We start from the raw sequence: 23,342 nt of genomic DNA on the forward strand, positions 1-23,342 counted from the left end.
TTTATAAATTAAGTATTGTTAAATACTTGATAAAGAATTAAATCATTTGACTTAGTTGAACATCATCACCTTCCTCATATTTACATTGCTTTTCCATTTCAAGTTCTCCGTAACCGATTACTTGATTGAATTTTATAATTAAGTCATTATTATTTGGTTTAGTAATTGCTAAACATCATACAAATAAGGTTACAACCTTTTTTGCAATTTTATCAGATGATAGTTGATGAACATCATATGAAATAAAAATAAAAATAAATAATAATAATAATAATAATTAAATATAAAAAAACTTAATCAACGTTATTATGAATTTAATTATAACTATAAATGGTTTTAAAACTTAAAAGATGCTAACCAATTAGAAACGAAAATTACTAAAAGGTAATTTCATGGGGTATTATTATCTATAATACCTAATAATTGCAACAATAATGATTAAATAATGAACTTAATTACAGATGGTTTAAAACTCAAAAGAATGCTCTTTGCATCTTACCTCAAGTCTCATGGAATAAGGTTCAAATGATAACCATTGCATAATTAGGAACCACTTTTTAGCCATTGGATCGTATTTTGATGGTTGAGACCTTTAAGTGCAATATCTATATCTCTAAGATGAAGATAATGTATGGTAATGAAGATTTGGAGCAGCAAGAGGTAAAAACAGCCCGAATTTTTCCTTTTATAAATTCGATTCGATTCGTGAGTGTTAGTGTGTGTGTTTATATTGATTAGGGTTTCATCAAATGCAATGTGAGGGTTTCCAATCGGTGTTTATACAAATAATATAGAACCCAATTTTTATGTATGTGTATGTAGTGTGTAGTATGGGGTCTTGCTTACCTCATTCAAGGAATAACAATGAAAGACAGGGGTCATTGATTTCGAAAAACTCCGCCCTTTTGTTCGCCTTCTTCCTGATTTTAAGTTACGGTGAGTCAATTTCCCTTTTTCTGATTCTAATCGATTAAGAACTATACGTGATTAACCAACGAATTGTGGTAGATTTTATGTTTCTATTGCAGTATTTGGATTGAATTGACTGTTGCAATTTAATAATCGTCAGTTATAGTTCGTTTTTTGAATATAGAGAAACACTGACTTATTTAAGGTGCTTGATTTGGGTGAATAGTAGCAATATAAACTGCTATTGTAATTTGGTGTGATATTCAATTCAATATCAGCAACCTAATCAAATTGTTCCCTAAACATAGAGTAAATGTGTTCACCAGCAAGGTAATAATATGTACTAATTTTCAATTATAAGAGACTTCTAATAAGGAAATATAGCTATTAGGTTATGTCAAGGTAAGCATAGTTTATAAAGAATATGTTGCAGAATAAAGTTAATACAACATTTTAGTAATAAATAATAAACTGCTTTCTTATCTATAAAAGGGAACAAAACCTGCAATTTGACTTTTAGATGTCAAAACTGAATTTATATGTATATGTGTATGTAGTATAATATATATATATTTAACATCTATTTTACACCATCTAAAACAATGAAAAAGAAAAAATAAAAATAAAAAAATTTGAAAACTGTGACGTCTTTTGAAGAGGGTTGAGAAACCACACGTCCATAGAATTGAAGTTTTGTGAGACCACATGTGGTGGGGCGCAAACCTCTCTCAAAGCGTCTTAAAAACGCGGGGGAACACTGTACCCTCAGGCGTTTTGGGCCTTTTTTTGACTGGTAGTGCTACCACAAAGCGCCGAACGAGGAGTGGACTTTGGTCAAAATAACCATGGTCAAACGGCTAACTTTAAAAAAAACCGGTTTTTGTTTTAAAAAATCTATACTATATTCGCACTTTCGTACCGTGTCACGCACTATCTATATCAGTCGTCGTTCCAGGAAAAAAACAATAACTATTATGCATGTCGTGCATCGCATGGGTGTTCCCCCTAGTTAATTTTTAAAATGTAAGAAGGGTGCAACTATTTAATGAAACAAATTAAATGGTTGAGTGATAAAGACAACTTTTATATACTTCATTGTTTATAAAAGCGAAAAAAATGTACGGTTAAATCAAAGAATTCAGTATTATTAGCTTTATTATAATACTAGGTTATAACCCGTGTAATACACGGGCTGAACAATTAATTTATGTAAATCATACATTTATAAATAAACAGAGTACAAAAATGAAATTAAATAATATTACATTAAATAAAAACAAAGTAACAATTGATGATCAATCGGTTCTCCAGCTTCATGGTGGTGTGCAAATCATTCTCCAGCTTCATGTATGCAAATCTTCGTCAAAACCCTAACTGGCATTCCTCCCTATCAGCAGAGCATTTGTATAGAACATAACAAATGAAAATGGAAGAATGAAATTAAGCGTGTATAAATATCCACCACAAAAATTTATAAGTCAGTGAGTCCGCCAAACACACAGAACCATCGGCCCTAATCACTGGACACGTGTCCCCCATATATTTTTATTTTATATATATAATAGATAATAGATGTGTGTATTAATGAAAATGCAAGCTATAAACCTAGCAAAAAAAATGACATGAAACGCACCATATGAATTATGTATGTGTATGTATTCAATATCAAAAAATCATCTGGTTATCTAGACCTTGATATATTTAGGATCAAGCCGAACAATCCTCATGGAGTCCTCCTAAACTCTTGCCCACTCACTACAAAAAGAAACAAATAGAGAATCCCTAAACACTACAAATAAATATCTACTACCAAACTTTGTGTGAAAAGGTGTACTGTTATTGCAATGCTCATTCAATTTAGCCATTATAAGGAAAGTGTACTGGAAAAGTATTGTAGATCGATGATTGATCAGCTCTCCAGCTTCATGGTGATATGCAAATCGTTCAACATGTTAATTTGAAAAAAAATACCTTGGTTTTAAAAAGCGCAACCGAGGCGCGAGCGCTGGCGCCTTTTATTACCTAAGGCGCACTTTTTTCCAATAAGCGCCAAAAAGCACATTCTTGGGGATTTTTTTCTGGCCTGAGGCGTGTGCCTCTTGTACCTAGGGTGTTTTTAAGCATTAAACTGTTGTACCTTGGGTTTTTGGCTTGTACATGTAGATAAAATCACTTAAAACCTTAGTGAGAGCTATATTTTGGGTAGGGGAACTTATTTCTAGCTATGAACCTATTGGATATATATATATATATATATATATATATATATATATATATATATATATATATATATATATATATATATATATATATATATATATATATATAAATCATACAATCGTCTTGCGTCTTGGGTACGAAAAGCCCATCATACTCACACTTAATGCCATTGAGGGCTAAAAGAACAACTCTTTTGACTCCATCTTCAAATGAATAATTCTCTTTTGACTCCATCTTCAAATGAATAACCATCGATGTATATCTTTTTAAACATTTCCTTGAAATCTTCAACTTCTTCAATGGACAACAAAACTGCAATAACCTATCAAAGAGAACATCACAATTCACATATACATCTCGCTTAGTAAATCAATCCGGAGATCAAATAAAAATAAAAGGTAGACCTACTTAACTAACTAACTAACTAACCCTGAGAGCTTTTCTTTTGAACTGGTTCGTTAATGACACTATCAACAGGTGTTTTCAACAATTTATTGTCTATCTAAAGTCTAAACAAAAACAATATAAAATATAAATGCATTATTGCTATGTCGAAGAACAAATTCTAGTTAAGAACTGTAGTTGATCTAAACCATCGAGAAAAGGCAAACTTCCATATGAGGATAGACCTGGCAACCGAGCGAGTCGCATACCACCATACGAAGAGTGATGGATAGACTTGGCAAACCGGGCAAGTCGAGTGGGTGACAGGTCAGAACAGGTTCAGGTCGGAATCTGTCGTTCAAAAAAATGCACCAAAATTATGCATATTCCAAGCAAACTCTGTTGAATATTTATGTCATACAAACAATGGAAGAAACAAATGACTCGAATGGCAAGGAATAAACAAATACTTAATATTGAGGTACTACATTGCAATCACTCAAAACCATTTGATTTAGATTTTTTTTAAATCGACTTGAGTCAATAATAAATATCCTAATGAGCATGGAGCAATTTAGTTTATGTGTTCCCAAATTGAAGATATGAGTATTTAGAAATAATGATATGAACAAATAAATCACCTTAAAATCACAGGCTCACAAAATCACAATATAATCATAGGCTCACAAATTCACAATCATCATAACTTTCTTCCCACAAAGATCCAACAGCATGCAGTTTGCATACACCAAAACGAATGATTACCTATCAGTTTATATATCACTTATCAGTCTAACTTGGATGTTTCTACCATCAAAATCCTACACATAATTTTTATTTACAATCAAGATTTTTATGTATAATTTTTATTAACGTTCAGTGATAAAGCTTACGGCTTTCTATATCCTAAATGAACTGCATAGGAACTTAAAAATTCAAAAGCGGCTTAAAATCCTTGTAGCTCACACCTTATAATACCAAAAGTGGGTTCAATGAGAAAAAAATTCAAATTCCATGTAGTAATGAAGAATGTATGGTTTACAGGAACTTACAACAGACGATGGTGGTAGGGGAAATTGACCTTCTGTGGGTGAATACGAATGGGGGCAGATTTGCGGTGGAAAATTAGGGTTTCAACTTTCAACTCTAATTGCAAACGGGTTATAATATATTTATAGGATCCATAAAATTCTTTACGGATCAGTTTAGGCCCGCGAGAAGTTACATCCGGGTTATATTAGTATTTGGGCCAAAAAAAATATGGGAGAGTAAATGTGGTAATGACATGTGTCCCAAAAGAGGTTTCTTTTATTATAGTAGATAGATTGTTAAGTGAGAACCCATGCGATGCAACAGAGTGATAGTATTATCAAGTTTTGTGACCGTGATAATCATCTACATTCTCCGTTTCAAACTTAATACAAGCAGGGGCGCAGCTTCCTTGGGGCGGGAGGGGGCGCCCGCCCCCTGAACTTTTCGACGTGTAGTATTATGAACAGTACATTCGTATAGAAATTTTTAGGTATATACGTTTTCGCCCCCCCTACGTGCTCGGTAACTCTTACGTGTTCGGTAACTCTTATCCACTGACCCCTATGCACTTATGCAGGGAGGTAGTTGGTGACATCAAGAGTTTCAGTTTTCTGTGGATAAAGGTGCGGGCGAGTCTAATGGACCTGAACTGGGAGACATGGAATAGTTTCAACCTTCATAGAACAGGTTAGTAAATGTATTTTGTTTCATGTATTGACCCATTGGCTATATTCGTAAGAGTACAAAACAAACACCGAGTTATGGCTTTTATTTTGTCTATTATGTTTTTCAATTTGAATTTATAAAATTACATATTTTAAAAAAAAAATAAAAAAAAAATTGGTGTAATACGAATGATTTTGTTGGTCGTTCAAAAAAAACGTTTCTCACGTAATGGTCGTAGACTTGAAAAGAATATTGTGGATCCAAAAAGCATCAACAACACAACACAAAGTAAACAGGTGGATACGCTGGAGCCAAGCGGGTCAGGTTGCATAGACGGCTAAGCCATTTAATACATTCGCTGGGTTCGAATTGACTGATCAACCTGTTTCCAACTTGCCAACTCGTTATGGTTAATAACTAAAAAAATAAAAAAAAAAGATAAAATTTAATGCAATCCACCAATCCGTTGACTTGACCAGCCAGTTTACAACTCATAACTCATTGACCCATTGGCTATGTTTAGATTATCTTTGGGTTACACGTGTCGGGTTCGGGGTTTAAAATAATTGATCATTTTGACGTTGGGTTATATGAAACTGCCAACCAGAACCCTACACAAATGGCCACCCGTGCATTCAAATTGCCATCTATTATGATTAAATTAGATAGAAAAAAAAAAGAAATAACAAAAAAAGAAAATATAATAACAAGAAGCAATCTAAAACGTGGGCTTACCTTTTTAAGAGAATGGGTGTTTTTACCTAGTCCATCTTTCCCTACATCAAATGTATTCTCTCTGTAATGAGGATTGGGGTCACCATAAGGAACCACCCTTTCTACATAGCTTAATCTGTGAGCCACAGGCCTCTAACCTTGATTACCGTCAACATATGCAACAGAATAAATGAGCTAACCCTCCCTAGGAGTGAAACCAATACGAAAATTCCACTGCCAGCAATTAACACAAGAGAAGTAAATCCTAACAAGTTAGCAAACACGCTTGGAATTAACAGAGATGGAAACATGGGATGGCTTGGTAATGGGGCAAAGGGCAAGTTTTGGTGCATTCAGACTCCTAAGTACTATCGGTTAATTATCCTTGAAAAGCATCATATGTTAATACATTATAAATGTGTCCACAACAGATTACATATTTAATGGGAGTTGTTATTATTTATTACAGACAGCTTCAGCAGATGATCTACAAACATGTTACCTCTCAGAAGGATTCTTGACCTGACGCAAAGGGATGGAGTTGCAGAGCAATGATAGAAACCATAATGAGGAAATCTCTCATACCAGGTGTCTTGTTGGACATGGGTGTCCTAGTGTTGACCACAACTGCTGTTGCCATATTTGTGGACCTAACCAGAGCCATTGTGACCTTCGCCTCAGGTCTTGTTCCACCATTCTCACCATGCATGTTCGGGTGAAAGTGCTCATCCCATTTATCCCTTCATTTTGTCTACATGTCACTCTCGTAACGTTCTGCCCGTTAGATGATGAATTAGAAGATTCTATGCATTTTGAACACATAACTTGCAAAGTTTTAGAAGAATTTACCTTTGGAATAGGCTAAAACAAGTTGTCTTGATTGTTGGTTACAAACAAAAAGCTGCGTAAAAAAAAGATTTAAAAATAAGAAGCTAAACTAATATCTTGAAGTGATGAAGAAAATAACTTAATCACTTAGGGTGTAAGGGGCACTCTCCTAAGAGGGAAGTCCCCTCTCTTACGCATAACCAATCCTCGTGTGCCACGTCAACTCCCCTCTTAAACTCCCCTCACACCCTAAATTGATGGCGGCACTCTCCTCTTAGGTGACTTGGTTTTTTATTAAAAAAAAAAAGAAAATTTTTCATTGGTTGATTGAATGAGGCCCACCTTCTCTCTCCTTCCCTCTCTTCGGTGCCTCCTCACCGCTTTGGCTCCCTGTTTTTGGCTCCCCGCTGCACCGGCGGCACCTCACCGCTCGGTGAAATCGGTCCCCGCATGGGGTCACCAATTGTGCCCCGGGCACCCTTAGCCTGTTATCGTTTCCTGTTATCATTTCCACCTGACGCTAGTTCATGATTATTTCACGATTATCTACTTGAGTCCACAGACCTACAATTCACAAGTGGAGATAAGAAAGAAACCATGATGGTGTATATATAATGATTAATATTAACCAATAGTCACTATAATTAACTGGAATTAATTGAAAAGTTACCTCTGATTTATAACCACTTAGCTTACTAACAAAATAACCTAAAGTACCCATCGAAAACGAATATAATTATCAGAGAAGAACAAACAAAAATTGAAAGTCGATATCATCTTAACTCACCAAATCAACAAATAATTTTCCAACGAGGGTGGATCTTCAACACTTTTTTTGTCCACCCATATCTCTTTGACTTACAATCTTACATTGAAACCTAAATAAGATTATAATTAAGAAGCATATTTATAAAATAATAACCTTAACAACTAAAAAAATACAGTTTAAAACCAAAAAATTATGAAACTGAAACAATTAAATCCTATTTGTGCATACCTGGTGAGACCGGCGCCTGAGCAGCAGAGCCTGTGGCCGGCGAAACAATGGCATCATTTTCCGGCCAGGTCAACATTCTAAACCCTAGTAATACGCATCTCAAAGACTCGATGATTTGTGCTTGATAATGGACGGTTCAAGTCATTGATATAAATGTGATATACAAGATGCAGGGTTCTAGAATTCCATGGATGAAAGGGTTAAATGGGATTCAATCCACGTCTTCAATTGCATTCAATGCGAAAATTAGGAAATCGATTACACACTCGGTGATCAAAAAACCCAAAGAAATCATTGAGGCATGACTTTTCGTATGACGTCCGGAAATTACATTTTTGTACGGAGATGCTTTATATAGATGTATAGATAAAGTATAACTACAAAACATACATGTGATAGAATGTTATGAAAACTATAAAATGTTATATAGCATATTCTTTCTATCATGATTCAAGATTTGCTGTAATTACACATCATGCTTTAACTAATATCAAAAGTAGACAGTAACAACATTTTACATGATAGGTTTTTGAAGGCCAAACATCTCACTTTATGTTTAGGTTTATAGTGTCTAAAAGCTGTTAACATCTTATTGATTTAGCGATTGGTAGTACAACATCGTGCGAGCGTGTAGCAAGTTTTACCAAAAAAATATAGGTTTTGGAGAAAGAAGACCAAAAGTAAGCACATCATCACTAAAAGTTTTGTATTGGCATGTTTTGACAAGGTATAAACCATAATATATTGATTGCTTCCGGTATCTTTCGCAACAACATTTTTCTGTAAGATGTCATGCAAACATGTAGCTACCTGAAGGGGCGTTAGTCATGCTTTGACCTTTTGATAAGTTGACAGTGCTAGTACAACATGATTCACAAAATTTACATTGCGAACCAATCAGAAACGAGTGATTTTAAAGAGTTATGATATGCTTAGATCTTCGTATTCAACAATCAGAAACGAGTGATTTTAAAGAGTTATGATATGCTTGGATCTTTGTATTCAATAAAACGCTATTGATTTATATTGGTATCTCTTTGCATGTGTTTAGATTTTTTCCTTCTTTTACAACAATTTCCAATTACTATATTACTTTTGTCTGTGGAGTACCTCATTTATGTGTTTAGATGAGTTATGACTTATGAAAGCAATTTATAACGTATCTAGACTATATGAGTTACATAGGAATACCATTGAAAAGTATGTGTGTAGATGAGTTATGACTTAGAGCATTCAGGTCCAGTCCCCTAAAATTATAGATACATTCCACTAAAAACAACTCCTATATCAATATATTTCCGCTAAAAATAAGTATTTTTTCTCTCTCCTTTTCAATTAAATAGTATTTTTATACCGTTATCATTACTTTTTTCTCCCTCCTTCACTCACAACCACTTTCAATATATGTTAAAAAATTATAGTGGGTGAACAGTGTCCCCCAAATATACAGATGAACAGTAACATTTTCTCTCTCCTACACCCACAACCATTTTTTATACTATTTATATTTTAAAAACCCCACACTCACAATTTAGTTCTTTGGATGTGAATGCTCTTATGAAAGCAATTTATAACGTATGTAGACTCTATGAATTACATAGGAATACCAATAGCCAGTATATGTGAATACTGAGGAATACAAATATACAATCCCTTTAGTTACAACTTACAAATCACAGAATACATTCATTATGTTGTGTAGCTCTTTATTACTGGCACAATGATCTAACCATTCGACTTCTCCAATAGATTCGTTTTTGGGGGTTTTGGTGTTGCGAAATGAAAGTGTCTTGAATTTGATATTCCGGTGAAGCATTGGTCGGAGGAGGCTTCGAGGAAGCGGCGAGGTGCCATCTACAACTTAAAAAACCACCCTCAGAGGCCGTTACGTTTTGTCAAAATCAAAGACCGATCTGTTCATCTGGACTATGTCGCAGTATCCAGGTAATTAATATTTAGATTCCTAACGCTTAGAGCATTCACATCCAACCCCCTAAAATTATACATACATTCCACTAAAAAACAACTCTTATATCAATATATTTCCACTAAAAACAAATACATTTTCTCTCTCCTTTTCAATTAAATAATATTTTTATATCTTTATCATTACATTTTTCTCTCTCCTTCACTCACAACCACTTTCAATATATATTAAAAAGTTATAGTGGGTGAACAGTGTCCCCCCAAATATACAGATGAACAGTAACATTTTATCTCTCCTCTACTCACAACCACTTTTTATAATTTTTATATTTTAAAAACACCACCCTGATAATATGATGCCTTGGATGTGAATGCTCTTAATATTTTTACTATAGAATTCTATTAAATTACATATATGATTTTTTGGATTTGGAGATAATTTGAACGCACGATTATTAATCTCTCCCAAAAGTAATCTTTAAAAGCCGTTAAAAAAGTAATTATTAAAAAAAGAATAGAATATTAATGTTAAATTAAATAGTGTTCCTTTTCCTTATTCATATTGACAAGACACGGAGTCATTCCACTATACTTTTGGTGTAGACCCATGATGCATCATCATCCTTTTAACTTTTGAGGAGTGGAGACGTGGAGTCATTCTTGTCGGACGCCTTTTCTTTTGTTTCCACTTACTTTTTACAAGCGAAATAGAGATATATGTTTTTCTTTAAAATTTTCTACCAACTTTTTAAAATGGTATTTGAAAATAAGGTGCGGTTGTTTTGCAAAATTCAACATAAAATCTAATTTCATTTCTTAATATTTTTGTTTTGCATAATGTGTTAGAATTGAAATTTAAAATATATTGTTAATGTTAATATGTGTGGGTTCACAAATGAATTAGAAGTGGAGCTGGAATTAATAGAATCAACTTTTCTCAAGCAAAGGAATTCTAATATTTCTTCCAAAGTGCGAGCGAATGAACCGCCAAAGAAGCTGGAATCTCCAATTACTTGTTGCCATCGCATCCACCAACGCCCCTGTCACCTCACTATCATCCTCGATTGCTGTAACACCCTAACAGGGCCGGCTCAAGGGGAGTGAAATAAAGCAAGAACTTTAGGCCTCCATTTTCCTAGGGCCTCAAATTCTAAGAAAATATATTATATGTTGGTTATTTTGGCCTTGAGATTGTTAACATTGAGGTTTATGATCTATAATTATGTGTATACATGGATGATATATGACTAATAGGATCCATAGCAATTTTTTTCGTTTATAAAAAGGGCCCCAATTTTGTTATCCGCTTTAGGCCTAGAAAAATTTAGAAAATTTTGAGCCGACCCTGCACCCTAACCCAAATTAGGCTGACGTGCTACTAATACACGCATCAAATCCAAAAACTAATTCAGTTAATTTAACAAAAGATCCTAGTTACATTTGCAACATTGCAAAAATTAATAAAGAATCTAGAGAAAGAAGAGGGGAGGAGGTGGCGGTGGTGTTAGAGAGAGAGAAGAGAGAGACAGAGGGGTGTTGAGAGAGAGAGAGAGAGTGCAAAGTTTTGTAGTTATTTTTATTTTAGAGTAAATTGCCATTTTCGTCCCTGAGGTTTGGACACGTTTGTCATTTTCGTCCAAAATGACACTTTTGTACCATTTTGCCCCCCACGTTTGTAACTTGTTGCCATTTTCATCCAAAATGCCTAACTAAGTTACTTTATACCGTCAGATGGGGTATTTTTGAAATTTCTCAATTATAAGGGGGTAACTTGTAAAAAAAATACAGATGTACAACAGAGACGATTACAGTGACTGTTGTCTTCTTCTTTTATATAATACACACACTCACACTCTGAATACACTCCCTCTCTCTACTCTCTCTCAAGGGCAAACCACCACCTACCATCACCCTCTCCCACCCCCATCCCCACCCCCACCCCCACAAGCACTACATCTTATCATGGAATCACCATCAAGATCATCAGTTTCATGGAGTCAAAATCGGTTAATCCAGATATTGAATAAGAGCAACACCCCCACACGAACACCAACACCCTCACACGACGTTGCTTCAGAGTAAGAGCCGATCTGGAACCCGAGCGACTATGGAGTCACACTCGAGTCAGAATTGGTGGTGGTGGAAGCGATTGAGCGGCGGCCGAAAGCTTGTGGTGGTGGCGGCGATTGAGCGGCGGTCAGAATATTTTGGCGGTGGTGGCGATTTGGCAGCGGCCGGAATCTTATGATGGGGGTCGGCGATTGGGCGGCGCAAACTTGTAGTAGTGGCCGACGACTGAGCAACGAAATGGTGGCCGATGATTGGGTGGCGCAGACTTGTGGTGGTGGCCGGTGACTGAGCAGCGGAAGCTTGTGGTGGTGACTTGATTTATGAGGTTTCATGAATGTGCTGAACATCGACGTTGCATTTACGGGTTACGTTTGCCAGGTATACAAATCAAGTTGAAGCTCAATTGGGTTACATAGAAACTGTGTAAATTTTTGTGGGATTTATATAGGAATTTTGTATATTGGTTGAATTTTAGTTTTGGGGATTGGAATCTTGGGTGGAAGGAAGATGTGTAGGATGATTGCTAGGAAGAAGACAGTGACTTATACAAGTGTATTTGTTTGAGAGAGAGGGAGAGATAGTAGAGAGAGGGAGTGTATTTAAAGAGATAATTACAAGTTACCCCCTTATAATTGAGAAATTTTAAAAATACCCCATCTGACGGTATAAAGTGACTTGGTTAGGCATTTGGATGAAAATGGCAAAAAGTTACAAACGTGGGGGGCAAAATGGTACAAAAGTGTCATTTTGGACGAAAATGGCAAATGTGCCCAAACCTCAGGGAGAAAATAGCAATTTACTCTTTATTTTATTTATATATATATATTAATGCTTAAAATGACCATTTTGCCCCTGAGAAAAAGGACAAAATAGCAGGATTTTATAAGACAAATATGACATGATTTCATTTTTGGACCAAAATGACAATAAAATTGAAACCACAGAGACCCAGATGCAAAAGATTTGAGTTTTGGACTAAATTGGCAAAAGTGACCAAACCTCAGGGACCAAAATGGCAGTTTACACCTACATTTAATATTGTAACCAATTCAAGCACATAATTTGATATTGAACTGACACAGTTATTGATAAGGATACCGAATACATATAGAAGATTGATGCTGAATAGACACAAATAGTGAACTCACACATATACTCCAACACCGCCACCTCCTCCCCCCTTCTCACCACTGCCACCACTACCTCCTCACCATAGCCGCCACCACCTTATCTTCTTCCCTTCTCTCTCTCTTCTCTGATTTCTCTCTGTAGTAGGTTAAAGTTGCAGGTGAACCCCTTCTCTCATATCTCCTTCTCATCTTCTTCCCTTCTCTCTCTCTCTTCTCTGATTTCTCCCCAACATACAACACTGGTAGTTCTTGAAAAACGGGTTCACTAGGACAATCGGGGTAGTCCTGTCACACCCCAACCGATGGCAGAAACATCGGGGCATGGCACTGAGTGAAACAGATTGTCCATGAGTATCCAAATAAAAACAGTTATTACAAATAATTGTCTAAAAAACAAATACTGTTCCGACGACTCAGATTTAAGCGTGACATAACTAGACCCCTAGCTTGATTCACCCAAGCACAACAATTCCTAGCATCTCAAACACCTATCACATACGTTAAAATAAAGGTCAATACACATAGTGTAAAGGTGAGCATACAAGTTTAATAGTATAATAGCATTCGAAATAGTTTACGCATAACCAGCATAAACATGTATAAAGTGAAAGCTAGTAGGTTATCGACAGAGAAATATGCACAGACGTGACTGCGAGTTGTAGAATGCGCAACACGTATCCCCACTGGGACACGTGAAGTAAAGCCCTTAACAACCCCTGTCCACGACAGGTGCTGAGTCCAAACTATAGTACTATCGTTGCTAAGGTGTCAGGCATCAATCACTGTGTTAACATAACATACAAGCATTCATCGAATAACACGTAGCATGCAATAACGGTCAGCGTATAAATAGTGTTTGCGTTGTGTGTCGATTGTGATTTGAATATAGATAACATATGTAACACCCAAAAGTGCATAAAGCAAAAAGGGATCTAATATACTCACATATTGTGTTTAACAAGTAAACACTCTCTTGGATTGAAGGGAGCGCTGAGAGAGATTAGCCTGAACAGTTAACGATAGCATAACGATAAGCGGCGCGTAAAACGATGCAAAGTACCAAGTGTCGGATGGCCGGTCGATCGGATGTCAATCCGTTCGGATAGTCATCCGATCGGATGGCCATTCGATTGGATTGATATCTTGTTTGGTAAGGATGTGTTTGTGTATGATGGTTTGTCTCTTGAAGTTTTTGTTGTAGCATTGTGAAAACAGAGAAGTATCTCTACCTTTCAGGTCGTTCAATCGAACGGCGGTTCGATCGGATGACGATCCGTTCGGCGAGGTATTTCTTTAGAGAACAAGTTCACATCAGAATTGTCACTCAATCGGATGGTCTACCAATCGGGTGACAATCCGTTAGAACTGGTAGTGCATTGAACATGTTGAAAATTGTTTAAGTGTAGAAGCTCCAAACATCACATGGTTGGATGGTCGTTCGGTCAGATGGCTATCCGATCGGACGGCAATCCGTTCGACGTTCAGATTCTTGAAAAGTTGAAAATAAAAGTTTAAGTGTGGAACCATGTGTAAGCCGATCGGATGGCTGCCCGATAGGATAACAATCCGATCGGATGGCAATCCGATCGGACGACAATCCGTCCCAACGACCTGATCGTCTTTGACACTTGATTGTTTTGAAAGTTTATGGTTTGTTTGAGATGGTTTGACAACGTACTAAACAACAGAACCTCGTCAAGACCCTAGTGACCTGATCGAACTGGAATCACCCAAATCCGACCCGTTCACTGGTTCGTGACAGTTGTTCATGTTTAACCCGGAGCCGGTTGTCTCTTTGATAGAAACCAGATCTTGAACCAACACATCACTAAGAAGGAGTAGAAGATCAGAACGAGCTCCGATTCTATCGGTTTTGAGTGCATTGAGTGTAAAATAGTTGAAAGAAAGTTGGAAAACCATTTTTCAATCCCTTTATGTAACACCCCAAAAATGTTTAGTATTATAATAAGTGCAAATAAACAAAGAATTTAACTTAGTTAATGAAATATGGCTAAATGGTAGTTAGTTTATGAGAAATGCATAAGTTAAACACTCCTTCTAAGTGGGAGGGTTTAATGTGTAAATAATAAACAAAAAGGGTTTTAACTAATAAATCAAAAGAAAACACCCATATCTGGGTGTTTGGTCGATCGAACAAAGGAGCAGGGAAAGGGAATGAAACCCTAACTTCAAGAAATCAAGAATTGAATCAAAATTCGTAGGATAATCTAGTGCATGGGCTCTTAAATTCGAATAGCCAACCCCAATATCTGAAGTGGTAAGTTAGATTTTCTGAAATCATGAATTCTTGAATGAGGGGTTCAACCCAATCTTGAATTCTTGTGTTTGAATATGAGAAATTTGAGTTAGGATTACCTCCTAGAGCAAGAATCATGTTGATTTTAGGTTGTATGAAAGATTGTAGAGAAAACCCACTTTGTGAAATTGTGTTATGAATAGGATGATCATAGGGATTATAATCATATGTAATCTTGATCTATGATCTTGCTTGTAATACTTGAATGCTAGATAAATTGATGTAAAATTTGAGAATTGTAAGAACTTGATTGATTATTGATGACATACAAGATGAACTAGTAAAATCATGCTTTGAATGCTTGTACATTATGCTTATTTAATGTAACGCACACTAAGTGTTTGATGAAATGCTTGAAAGAACGATTATGTGTAATTTGGAAAATAATGGAATGAAATTTGGGGTACTAAACGAATGAATGGATGTGTTGATATAGGCGTAAAGGAAGAAGGTTCAAGTACAAAGAAATCGAAAGGCTCACAAGATCGAGGTATGTTCCGTTGCATACAAAACTTTATTTGAATTTTTGTTAATAATCACGAAACACATTCCTTGTTATAATGATTATGGTGGTTAGTAGGTAGATAGCAAATCCTTAGCAGATTTGGTTATGTAACGAAGGTTATAACGAGTTATGCAAATTGACCGGTTCGAGTTGAACAAGTCGAGTAAGAATAAGGTGCCATCCGTTTAGAATGGATGGTCATGAATGCAATTATGAATGTATGAAGTTCAACCCGTTGTACGGATAGAACGAAAGATTTATGTTGAAAGCAAATAACCCGATGTTATCGGGTCGTAAGTGGTATGCTTGAATCTCATTATGAGAGTATATGCCATACCCATTTTATTGGGTAATCGAATGCGTAAGAGAATTGAAAGTACATAAAAGAATGGAGCTAAAATGTTGGTATTGTAAACGATATAAGCAAAATGACTAACTTTTTAAAGCTTTGTTGTTGAATGTAGGTAAATCCTCAATTTAGGCGATTTGGCGAATTGGAGCGAGCATGTGATCATAATATGTCATACCAAGCGCTTCCGCTAGTTTTGCACTAATGTTTTGGGTCAAATACTTGTAATTTTGCCTAATCTTGTTAGTAGTCACACTTTTCAAAACTTGATGTTATGGGTTTTAGTCGTGTCTAGTCGAACAGGTCATGAACATTATTGTTGGAAATTGTACAAAGCAGGGATACGCTCGTTTTACGGACGGGTCATGCCCAAATTTTGTAAAAATCATGCATTAATGATATTAGTGTTTTTACCTTTTAGACGGCGAAAGATTAGTGCATTTAAAAGTTTATGTTTCTAGCATTTTTGGTCGTTATTTCGTTAGTCTTAAAAACGGGCTTTACACTTTAATCATGAATCTGTGTAGATCTATGCGAAATCGTTGTTTAATCATGTAGAAATCCTTCAGATCTAAGTTGTTCTTGGTGGAATGAGGCCAAAACTTGAAGTTCTTAAGAACTCCATGATGACATCATCCTAGAACACCTCAAATCTAGTGATTTCACGGTTAAAAGTTAAGATTCAAAGGTGAAAAGATGAAGAAGTGCGTATAGATTATAGAAGTACAAGATTTAGGTTGAGAACTTACAAGAATCGCGAGAAATCGAGGGAAAGAGTGCTTGAGTGCGGCTGGTCGAGTGGGAGTGCTGTCACATCACAAATGATGTGACAAGAGGGTATTTATAGGGTTTCCCAAAAAGGAAAGTGCAAAGGGTCGAGTGGTTCACCGATCGGATGGCAACTCGATCGGATGGCCACTCGATCGGTTGGCCACTCGATCCTGGTGTCTGGCGTGTTGAGTTTCATCATTTCGATTCGTGTGTTGAGCGTTGCGATGCGTTTCGAGCGAGCAATGCGATAGAATAATAATAAACACACAAATACTATATCTAACATACAATCATCATAATTATCTGGCGTTTAGCGTTTGCGATTCGATTGCGATAGCGTTGCAATTGCGTTTCGATTAATCACCACAAAACATAAAGTACACACACACACACAACTAACACATAAGTAGCACACACACGTAAAACAATATCTAGAATGCATAATTCGGGTTGCGAATGCGATTGCGACGCGATAAGCGATAAAACATGTGATAAACATCGATTAAACCTCGATTAATCACAGATACTCCACATAATACAACTAAAGCAATTAAAATAAAGGTTCGATTACAAGTCAAAGAAGTCAAAACAGTAGTTAAGCAAGGAGTGACAGATCGCAATTTGCAATCTTTTCTTCCTTTGACTTCAATCTTGACTTTGACTTTGACTTTCGAAACACGGGGTGTTACAGCCTCCCCTACTCAAGGGAATTTCATCCCGAAATTAGGCTTTAGCCGTAAGAAACAACTGCAGGTACTTCGCCTTCATGTCGCTTTCGAGTTCCCAAGTGAACTCCGCGCGGCGTTTGCCTTCCCAGCGGACCTTCACAATGGGAATGCGTGAGCGCCTGAGCTTCTTGGTTTCTCGGTCCATGATCTCGATAGGCTTCTCCACGAAGTGTAATGTTTCGTCCACTTGAAGATCCTCTAGTGGAACTTGTAAATCTTACTCAGCCAGACACTTTCTGAGGTTCGAAACGTGGAAAGTCGGGTGGACGTTACTAAGTTCTTCCGGTAGTTCGAGTCTGTAGGCCACTTTTCCAATCCTCTCCAGAATCTTAAAGGGTCCAACATATCGAGGCGCGAGCTTTCCTTTCTTGCCGAATCTGAGCACACCCTTCCAAGGTGATACCTTTAGGAGTACGTGGTCGCCAACGTCAAATTCAAGGGGCTTGCGTCGTCTATCGGCGTAACTTTTCTGACGACTCCGAGCTTTTAGCAGATTGTCTCGAATTTGGAGGATTTTGTCAGTCGTTTCTTGCAACAGCTCAGGACCGGTTATTTGCGAGTCTCCGATCTCGTGCCATACAATAGGCGACCGACATCTTCTTCCATACAATGCCTCAAATGGTGCCATTTGAATGCTGGAATGATAACTGTTATTGTACGAGAATTCGACTAAAGGTAAGTATGCGTCCCAATTACCACCGAAATCTATGACACACGAACGAAGCATGTCTTCAAGGGTACGAATCGTTCTCTCAGTCTGACCGTCGGTTTGGGGATGGAAAGCGGTACTTAGATTAAGCATAGTACCGAGAGCGGATTGAAACGTTTCCCAATGACGCGAGGTAAACCGACCATCGCGGTCAGAGATGATGTCGCGAGGCGTCTCATGTCGACAGATGATCTCACTGGTGTAGATTCGGGCTAATTTTCCTACCTTGTAGTCTTCTCGTATCGGCAGAAAATGAGCAGATTTAGTCAAGCGGTCAACGACAACCCAGATGCTGTCGTGACCTGATGGCGTGCGCGGAAGTTTTGTGATAAAGTCCATGGCTATGCTTTCCCATTTCCACATCGGGATCTCGGGTTGTTCAAGCAAGCCAGAGGGCCTTTGGTGCTCGGCCTTGACTTTCGAGCAAGTCAGGCACTTCGAAACATAGAGAGCGATATCTTTCTTCATGCCCAGCCACCAGTACTTGTAGCGAAGGTCCTGGTACATTTTATCGGCACCGGGATGAATAGAATATCGAGACTTGTAGGCTTCGTCCATCAGAATCTGTCGTAAATCGGTCTGCTTAGGGATCCAAATTCGGTCCAGATAATGGAATATCCCATTCAACTTATTCACTAGCTGGGCTCCATCGTTGAGAATCCTTTCCTTCTTCAAAGTGCGCTAGGTAAAACAAGCATGTTGGGCTTTGCGGATAAGAGTTTCGAGATGATGCTGGGCTTGAACGTTACGAACGCTATACAAATAGCTTCGTCTGCTTAGGGCGTCAGCAACGACATTTGCTTTACCAGGATGATAACGAATCTCACAGTCGTAATCGTTGAGAACTTCTACCCATCGGCGTTGACGCATATTCGGTTCTTTTTGGCTATAGATATGTTGTAGGCTCCTATGGTCGGTGAAGACCGTACACTTGGTACCATAAAGGTAGTGTCGCCAAATCTTCAACGCAAAAACAACTGCGCCTAGCTCGAGGTCATGGGTTGTATAGTTCTTCTCGTGGATCTTGAGCTGACGAGACGCGTAAGCGATAACCTTGTCCCGTTGCATGAGAACACATCCGAGACCAAGGTTCGAGGCATCGCAATAGACAACGAAGTCATTGTCTCCGTCGGGTAAAGCGAGAACAGGAGTATTGCAAAGCATGTGCTTGAGAGTTTGAAGGGCAGTCTCTTGCTTGATTCCCCAAATAAAAGGTCTGTCTTTGTGCGTGAGAGAAGTGAGAGGCACGACGATTTTAGAGAATCCTTCGATAAATTGGCAGTAATAGCCCGCTAGTCTGAGAAAAGAACGGACTTCAGACGGGTTCTTAGGTGTAACCCAACTCTTAACAGCTTCGATCTTCACGAGGTCGACGTGAATACCTTGACTATTGACAATGTGACCGAGGAATTGAACCTCCTCCAGCCAAAATTCGCACTTGGAGAACTTGGCATACAGTCGATTCCCTTGGAGTAATTCGAGAACCAAACGTAGATGTTGCGCGTGTTCACTTTTCGATTTGGAATAGATCAGGATATCATTGATGAACACGATGACGAAGGGGTTAAGAAATGGTTTACACACGCGATTCATCAGATCCATGAAAACCGCGGGTGCGTTGGTTAAACCAAAAGGCATAACAACGAACTCATAGTGGCCGTATCGAGTGCGAAAAGCGGTTTTGGGTATATCCTCCTCTTGAATGCAAAGTTGGTGATAGCCTGAACGTAGATCGATCTTTGAAAAACATGAAGCACTGTGACACTTCGGATTTTCCCGGACAACCATTCCTGTATTCAACCTACTTGTATAGATATATATATGACTTATATATTAAATGAAAAAGGTTGTGTATTGTTTTGATGTTCTATGTGATCCTTGCATTGTGTGTATGTATGATATGTATATACATATATAGGCATGAGTGTGTATTATATATATGTGAGCCGAGACCCGCAAACCCGACTCGAGACCACCCGGTCTCGAGTGAACCGTGAACAACAAAAGGGGCCGGTTGTTTGGTTTGGGCCGGTTAAGGCCTTGTGACCGAGAACCCAACCCGGAACACCCCTAAGCCCACTCGAGATCCTATATAAACCAACCCTCCCCTCCCTTAACCATTTTTACAACACTTTCCTACTCTCCTCTCATCTCCTCTCACTAAACCCTAAAACCCTAAGATCATCAACCTCCTCTCATCTCCTCTTCCTACTCGGAACCAACCGGAGACATCAAGGCTCGCGGATTCAAGCTCAAGATCATCTTTCGGAGCTTAGTTTATCGAATTCTTGGACCACTACTTCTAACCGGTTAGCATGAATATTTCTACAAGTTGTTTGTCTTGTTACTAAATGCTTGTTAGTGCTTGATTGTTGATGTTGTTGCTATAAAAGGCTTGTTTGTTAATAAAAGTGATTGCTTGAAATGATTTTGTGTCTTAATGAAAATAATCCGGTTTTGTGTTAAATGGTTTTGTTATTCGGTTAATGCTAGATGCTTGTTAGGATGATTTTGACCAAGTGGTATGCATGATTTGCTTGATCTCATGAGTTTTGGTTAATGATGAATCATGCTAGGCTAGGAACCGAGAATAATAATGCCGATTATGCTCATTAATGTTAAAACGGATTGTGTTAAATATGTGTTCTTTGACCTTATGGTTTCATGCTTAAATGATGAATGTGGTTTGAATATTGTTTGATTATATGATGAACAGTTTGAAGATGGTTTGTATATTCAAAATATGTGTGTTTGATCCATTTTAGACAAAGGTTAGACAAGAAAACATGTTTTAGTGGCATAGTACAATCTGATTTCATGAAATTGCAATTCTATTGGCCAGTACTGTTTGCAGGTTCTAGAAGGATTTCATGTGCACGTAATCACGGTTGCGAGTCGCAACCTTTGGTTGCTACTCGAGACCACAACAGGATTTGTCGAGACCTCCCGGTTGCGAGTCGTAATCGACGCGTATCGAGTCCGGTTGCGAGTCGTAACCACTGCTGCTTTGTCGGAACCGCTAGTTGCGAGTCGTAACCTCTGGTTGCGACTCGTAACCAAAACGTGATGAACCGAGACCTCGGTTGCGAGTCGCAACCTTGGTTGCGAGTCACTCTTGTCTCGACTGGACTGTTTTAGGGTTATTGGGCTTTTGACTGTTGGGCTTACTGTTGACTGGACTGCATGTTTGTCACTGCTGATTATATGTTAGGGCTAACCCAATGACCCAACTGTTTGTGTATTCGCATGATATACGTGTTTGCTATATGTACTGCCATACGTGTTCGCTATGTGTTTACTTGTACCCGACTTGACCCATATTTGGTAACCATGTTAGGACGTGGTGACCAACATACTTAACCAAGTAACGTATCATACCGAGCAACCCAAGGTGAGTTCACAACTTAAAAGCATGCGTCCCGGTGGTTTGGGACACGAGACTAAAACAACCCTATCCCCTTGTAAAGGGGATACCATTTACATTCCTTCCCTAGTTATTGGGAACAAACTTACTTTTCCTTCCCTTGTCATTGGGAAACCTTTTAGTTAATTACTGTTTATACGGAATGCAACCAACGGCACTAAACGCAACTCTATCACTCAAGTCCCTACTACATAATACCGATTAGTCGCCGGGGCCAGGCGAACGGGTTATTAGTTGATAGCGCTATTTAGGTCTTACCAGCCTCACACCGTGCCATGGTATGGGATCGGTCGTGAACTAATGTACTCAGGCATCTGTCAATGATGATAGAACATTGACATCGGGGCATCCTGCGGAAACGCAAACGGTTACCTAGTGTTCGGTATTGGAAAAACAGTTTAGTCGCTAACTTTTGGGGTAGCTCCCCATGGCATGTATAAACGGGTAAATTAACTGGTGAAACGAGTTTTTGGTAATTAAAACTGGACAACTAGTGAACTCACTCAGCATTATTGTTGACCCCCTTACTGCATGCTTTGCAGGTGGCCAGTGACTGGAGCAGCTGCTTGGGATGTGTAGTGGTCGTCTGCCCGTGTGTTGGGCATTTATCATGACTTACCTTATGAACATTGTTTAAAACTGTTTAATTATGCTTCCGCTACTTTTTACTCTAAACTTAAGACATTGAACTCTAAACTTAACACTTGCTACTCGTATGGTTAGTAAGCATTGCTTTTGTTATCAATTTAATTATTCAGTATAATTGGTGGCTGGATCCTGGTCAGTCACGCCCTCGAAGCGGGTGTTATCCGCAGGTGGATTTTGGGGGTGTGACAGATTGGTATCAGAGCCATTGGTTATAGTGAACTTGGTTTTAAAAAGGGGAAAAATCTTTTTGAGAAAAACCAGACTATAACCCGTGACTCGTGACGACACTACACTCCAAGTACAAGGCTCGACTTATCTGACCTCATAGCTCGGACCCATATTTACTCGCTTAATTGTCTTATGCTTTCTGCTTTACTATACGTACTAATCTGCCTGATTAGATAGATGCGTCTCCTCTCTTCTATCTTATTCTCGCTATGTTACGACACCACACTCATACTATGTTTTCTGGTTATGAAGACAATGAGTGGACGCGGACGAGGAAACGTCAACATGACTCAGGCTCAATTCACTAACCTGCTCAACACTGTGGCTGCAGCTTTCGCAGCTCACCCTATAGGTAAGCTCGTTGTTTTAGGATGTTTAGACCCTACCGCCACATCGTCTTTTTGCCTCTAAACCTATTTCGCTTCACTCCTCACAACAGGTCAGCCTGCGCCTGTGCAACCACGTGTTTGTACCTTCAAGACCTTCATGGATTGCAAGCCTCTTCCGTTCAGTGGCACTGAGGGTGCCATAGGTCTCCTGCACTGGATCGAGAAGGTCGAAGCTGTCTTCGCTGTCTGCGAGTGTCCCCCTGCGAATTGGGTGAAGTTTGCTACTGGTACTCTTGAGGGAAGCGCACTTTCATGGTGGAAGGCGCAAATTCAAATGCTTGGTTTGGAGACTGCTAACGCTACTGCGTGGGAAGATTTCAAGGACATGATCAAGGAAGAGTACTGTCACAGGGATGACATCCACAAACTCGAGGACGAGTACTATGAACTCAAGATGG

At 38.2% G+C, this 23,342-nt stretch overlaps 2 long non-coding RNA genes across 3 annotated transcripts; both read right to left on the reverse strand.

Annotated features, from left to right (window-relative positions):
* Positions 1-2,048: 2,048 nt before the first annotated feature.
* LOC110907050 lies at positions 2,049-4,941 on the reverse strand. Of its 2 annotated transcripts, none has more exons than XR_004878270.1 (4): positions 4,566-4,941; positions 3,759-3,864; positions 3,288-3,451; positions 2,049-2,283 (listed from the first exon to the last, which is right to left on the reverse strand). It is a non-coding gene; the product is annotated as an uncharacterized LOC110907050 (long non-coding RNA). The 2 variants fall into 2 exon arrangements; XR_004878269.1 differs by having other exon boundaries at positions 2,050-2,296; positions 4,566-4,938.
* Positions 4,942-5,991: 1,050 nt separating this feature from the next.
* On the reverse strand, positions 5,992-8,120 carry LOC110905683. Its single transcript, XR_002573338.2, has 5 exons — positions 7,751-8,120; positions 7,541-7,631; positions 7,096-7,317; positions 6,775-6,826; positions 5,992-6,699 (listed from the first exon to the last, which is right to left on the reverse strand). It is a non-coding gene; the product is annotated as an uncharacterized LOC110905683 (long non-coding RNA).
* Positions 8,121-23,342: the final 15,222 nt, after the last annotated feature.

Source organism: Helianthus annuus, chromosome 14, assembly GCF_002127325.2.
Source record: "Helianthus annuus cultivar XRQ/B chromosome 14, HanXRQr2.0-SUNRISE, whole genome shotgun sequence".
Classification (NCBI taxonomy): domain Eukaryota; kingdom Viridiplantae; phylum Streptophyta; class Magnoliopsida; order Asterales; family Asteraceae; genus Helianthus; species Helianthus annuus.